The sequence below is a fragment of the Taudactylus pleione genome, unplaced genomic scaffold (assembly GCF_031769625.1).
Source record: "Taudactylus pleione unplaced genomic scaffold, aTauple2 ptg000195l, whole genome shotgun sequence".
Classification (NCBI taxonomy): Eukaryota; Metazoa; Chordata; class Amphibia; order Anura; family Myobatrachidae; genus Taudactylus; species Taudactylus pleione.
The window spans coordinates 6,028,085-6,034,084 of record NW_028284597.1 but is presented as its reverse complement, the minus strand read 5'-3'; positions in this window follow the sequence as shown (position 1 = coordinate 6,034,084).

Below are 6,000 nucleotides of genomic sequence, written 5' to 3'. Positions count from 1 at the left end.
GCAGTACAAACAGCAAAGCCCAGTCCTTTAAATAAATGGCTACAGAGGTGTTCAACTATCCTACACCTAGCAACTTTATACCATACGAGCGTGAGGTGCTTGGTGGAAAGTTCCGACATGGCTAGCACAGAGTACTTTTTCCCTATATATTGCATTCTCGTCACTTCATAGCCACATGCAAAGCCACACAAAGTGTTCCAGAGACTCTAGATTGTAACTTTTGTCACAAAAGAATTGATACAACCTGTGTACAAAGTGGCAGCATAATGAAACATGGTGGGAGGAATAGCCGCAGCCACTCGTACCAGAAGCTATTTACACAATTTGCGTCTTAGGGGTCTATTTACTAAGCAATGTTAGGAGACAACTGTCATTTTTCAAACAGCCTGTGAGATGACAGTTGGGAGCTGATTGGCTGGCACCTTATCACTTTCTTATCACTTTTCACTCTGTATCCTAACACTGCTTAGTAAATAGACCCCTCAGTCACACAATGATGTACACATACTGGAAGTCCCAATGGTCAGTGAACCTTAGCAATAGAGTTTTGTCACTTCTTGTTACTTTAGCGGTGCAAATAAAATGCACTTTTTGAGAAAAAAAAGGACGCCTGCAACAGTTAAATCTCAAGGACCCTGGCTCGCCAAGACCAAAGGTGTATGAGCACACATCAGTGAGGAGATTATTTTTCACCTACTTTTGAAGGAATGAAGTGACGGACCCACTCATTATTATAAAGATAACGTAGGAGATATCAATGAAATCTCGTGCAAACTTTTCACTCCCTGTCTGATCCGCAATTCATTCATCAAACTTTCATCATATTTAGGCTGCAGAAACCAACCTTGGGAAGTAAGTACTGGCTTACACCCCCTCAGGCAGTTCGCAGGTGCAAAGCTAAATTAAGGGGGAGGCATACGGGCACTGTGCCGTGGGCTCCCCTCTCTCAGAGCCCCCTTCCATCTGGAGCACACTATTGCAAGTCAGAGTTGGATTAGCCATAGAGGGCTCACCGGGAAGGTTCCCAGTGGGCTGGCACACAAGTGGGGCCACATGTCGACATGTTTTTGCTTTCTACACGTGGCCCGGCACCCAGTAAATCTATCAGTAACTACTGGCTGTTACTGTAGGTCAGGGCGGAGTCACATAATCCTGGCACATGCAGTGACTATAGTGTGATACTGTGAATGTCAAGTAGGGAGGCAGAGCAGCTTCCTTCACACCAGATGGGTCTAGGAGAGGAGGGGGCAGCCTCTAGCTCGTTGACACAGAAGGGGCAGCGCAGTTATACCAGGCTGGGTGCTGGCTGACAGACAGGTAAGAGAAGGTCGGTGACCCCTGGGCATGCAGGATGGACCGGCGGTCAGGCCTATCACTGTGCAGCCTAGGATGGGTTCCTGGACGTCCTGATGGAAGCAACTAGGAGAGATCTGAACTCACCCGATGAGGATGGAATGGCCAATGGGCGGCTTATCGCGGATATCTTGGGACTCTCTGAGTAATTGTCAGTGGTGAGATACTCATACTGTGCACTCACTAGTGACAGATAAAACTACTTGTGCTGCTTGTACTGTAGTTGTATTTTCTTCATCCTCTGGTGGATTATGAATGGAGGGCGCCGCGGTGCTGATAAGAGAGGGAGGACTGTAGGAGTGGGGATGGGCCTCTCTGTTTTAACTGTCCCGGTCTCCCCAAAGACTTATTTCAGCCCTACGCTTGTGTGAACTCAGGGCCTGATTCAGACCTAGACGCTAAGTTGCATTCGCTCGCATTGAGCGATTTCTCTCAATCTGCGCATACGTATAATTCGCAATGCGCGTACTCGAACCAGTCATTGCGATGGGAAAGTGCTCACCCATAGTCGGGCCGCTATTTTGAGTGACAGATAGTGCCGTTTGTGGGTGGTAACAGGGGAAGGTGCTTGTGAACGGGGGAGTAGATGTGCGAATGCAGGCGTGTCTGGCCACCAAAACGCCATTTAAAGGGAGTGCATAATTAGCAAAGTAGCATCATTGAACATGTGACTTGGATGATTTTTCCCTGAACTGCTCGCACTGTTTGCGGGAGGTTAGGTCTACCTTAAGTGCTGCGAGCAGCTCCGATGGCTCTCGATGGTCCCGATTAATCTTACATTTCCCGGAGATGACGTTTGTTGCGAGTGGCAAGGGGGCGTCTTTAAACACTTGCGAGCGCAATAAGCCCTCGCCCGCTAAGACATAGAGGCGTCCTTACACTGCAAAGAGCGAGTGCATGTTTTGCATAAACGGTCCCTTTTTGAGAGTGAGCGGCCGCAAATAGCGTCCGGCTCTGAATCAGGGCCTCCATTCTAATGCTGCCGGGTCAAACCCTGCAGTGTAAAATTCGATTGCTAGTATTTAGCAGAGTAGTTACTGGTGGTAGTAATCGCAGAGACAGCTGCTTTTTGGAGCAGCTGTCCTAGCACTGGAGCCATAGTGAATTGCTCTGGCAGTTTAGTATCCACCACTGCAAGTCGCAGTGAGACTTACTGGCACTATGATAAATAGGCCCCCAAAAGAGAAAATACGACATGTAAAATTCCAATAGCAAAACTGAGCAAGGTAGATGTAACCCCTATCCATTTGCTATACACACTGTAAAAGAGGGTATTTATTTTACAGTAGCTCTCCCCACCTGTGGGGGTTGTTAGTTGTGTGTCCTGTGTCTATGGTTGCTTCCTTTCATTCTGTAATTTTGCCACTTTTCTAGGAATTTAACATACAGCTAAAAGCAGATTCACCTCAATACTCAATGCTGGATAAATGCCCTACAACCATCATATGTGGCTGCTGTTCTGATACATGTCATTGTATCTTATACAACAATTAGACAGTTTGTTCTTGATGCCATTAGTGAATTATTTGTAATATCTTGGTTCCCCAATAACGCTAGGCAATGCCCAGCCATATATGTTGTCAATGTAATTAAACATTAGAAGTTGAAAGAAAAACATCTTGCTAAAAATTTGATTCACAAATCCGTATATTGGTGCGTGATTTCAGCATTGCACATATTTTACACACCAGTGGTTTTATGAGGGACTGACTGATCCACTTCTAGGCACTGCTTGGCAAGACAACAGATAGCTGGACTCTGGCCGTTTAATGGTTCAGCTATTGCTTTTCATCATGCTGGTTGCAAATTCCCTTCATCTGCAAAGTGTCTACATAGTGCATATGCTGTAGTACCTGGTTCTGAGTTGGAAATAAAGCAAAAAAGAGCAAGTAGCTGTGCACCTTGGTAAAACCATGCTGCGCTGCAGGGGGAGGCAAGTTTAAAAGGTGGGGTCATGATGACGCTATCCAGTGCGAATCGCATCACCGTCTCCACCCCCCCACTGTGGTGGTTTTTATCGCTACTGCGTGGGGGGTGGCGGCTGCTGGGAGGGTCCCGGACAATACGGGAGGGTAGGCAAGCCTGGTATTGAGCATGCTGGAAAAGGCAATTGACAGGTGACCATTATCAGTCTGCTGTGCAGTCGTCCTCTTATCTCATCAAACTGCCATGTGTGTGGCCAGATTGTACCATTATCGTACCAGTTAATGCTCAGGTCAGATGGCAGATCCAGCCTGTGGGGACAGATGTACTAAACTCTGGAAAGTGATAAATTGGAGAGTGTTAAACTACCAACCAATCAGCTACTAATTGTCATTTTTCAAACACAGCCTCTAATATGACAGTTAGAAGTTGAATGGCTGGTAGTTTATCACTCTCCAGTTTATCACTTTCCAGTTTATCACTTTCCAGGGCTTAGATGAGACGAGAGCCGAATAGGCTTAAGGATATGTAAGAGTCCTTCGTTTTTTGTAATTGGCTGGAATTTGGTCAGCAGTTGCTAGAGTAGTTTGGGGGGTTGATCAAGATTGGTTGCTTGTTGATCATGTGTGAGCTTGTGGGAGTGGAATTAGGTGAGTTTATAAGGCTGGGTTAAGCCCAGCAATTTCCTTTCTGGACGGTGTTTGACCCACCCTTATCTCTTTACTGAGTTTTGTTGTGTTATGTTCTTACTAACGTCTGTTATATTGTCATGTTGTGCGAGTAGGTGCTACAAACCAGCGGCCACGTAAAGTGTAAGAAAAACGTTGTGGAGCACATATCCTTTGAAGGGTCGTAGTATGGCCTACCTCTGCGGGAGGACTTTGGGTCCTCTGCAATATTATAGGGGTTGTGAGTCTTCACAGCTCAGCTTACAATGGCCACAGGGGTGAAAGTATCAGTCGCTCCCTAATATTGGTCAAGATCATATGGCTGGAGCCAAAGCAGTAACTAGACTTTTTGGTGCCCTGTGCCAGAAAGAACATTGGCGCCCCCCTCATTTTTCAAAGGGACATGAAGCACCCAAAAAAGGGGAATTGCCTCATGGAGAAGGGCCAGGGAAGATATAGGGAAGGCCAGGAGATGCTGAGGATGAAATAAGAGGAAGTTATAAGTGAGAATGTTAATAAACAGAAATTTGACAGGCCCAAACAGCGCCCCCTGACCTGTGGTGCCCTGTGCGATGGCACCGGCCGAACTACCCTAGCTACGGCCCTGGCTGGAGCTGAGTGTTTGTAGCATCCTTCTTTGCCTCCCAAAAATTAAATGAAATCAATAATCAAAGTAAAACTCGGGGTCATACCTTTCAATAAAAGTGGGTTATGACCATTTAACCGAAGCAGTCCATGTCCATGTCTTTATTTTAGTATAAGTTATTGGTATGCTGTTATATATTGTATTTTATTTGCAATAAAGTTATGGACGCCATAGTACATCTCCCCCTATGTGTGGCCATATTAAAGTGTAAGAAACTCAAAAAAGTTACAGTAACTGCTGCTTGGGGAGAACAATATGTGTCAACGTCATAAATGGTGCCGCTTATTCATGCACTTGTCAAGTTTTTTATGCCCTACGGAGCACAATTTCAGAAAGACACATGTACATAACATTGACACAAGAGGCAACAGTGAATTTCTAATTGATTCAGTCATCCAAAAACGCTGTAAAGATTAGTGCTTCCCGCACTGCGTTTATCTGTCCAGTAATACTAGCTCATTTCTCGCTGAGTCCAATTCTGATCCTCCGTGTGTGATAATGAGCATGTTACTGCCAGCCAAAGACACACTGTTGAAAGAATACTATAAAAAGCACTGCACCAATTCCAGCATTTCCGTCCACTCCGATATGCTGCCTGTTGCCAGATCCCAGATTTCTGACCCATTAGCTGCTTTATGTGTCTTATTGTTTAAAACACAGCAGTAAAACGTGCTAGTTCCTGTGATGTTAACTCGTGGAGCTATTCCCATCAGGACATATAAACTTGTTCCCTATCGAATGACTGGTGAGCAGTAACATCCTGTACAGGACGTTAGGTATATGGAGGTTTTATCGTATTCCCTGTAAACAGACATACAAATCATAATGTCAGCACGTGAGGCATGTGTTTTGGACAGCGAATATTTTCATCTTTTCCAAATGTCTTCAGCAGTGTTTAGCGCAACCTGCCATGTGCAGTGAGGCCCTTATTCCATTTAAAAAAAACAGAACTGTAACAGGCCAGGACATCAGAATGTACTTATCTAATCACACACCAATACAGAGTTTTTTAAGCAATGCCATCTACACATACTGTACTTGCCTACTCTCCTGAAAAGTCTGGGGGACTGCTGAATTTTGGAGAAGGTTACTGAACTTCCCGGAGAATAGGCTGTTCTCCCATGCTCACGTAATTGCACAGCGAGTGAGGTGTTATTCACAGTACAGCAGGTGTAGCATGTCCCCTGGAGATGTGACCTAATGGGGCTTGAACAGGTAGCTGTCTCAGTATCTTGCACAGGTACTGGAATACTTGTGTAAAGATAGGTGTTGGGGATGATAATGATACCTATGGAAATATCGAATTCCATTTTTGATTAGCTGTATGCTTCGTGACTCCTCCACCTCGTAGTAATTAATTAATCTACCTTGCGGCTATAATTATATCACGTCACAGCTGTCTATTGCCAT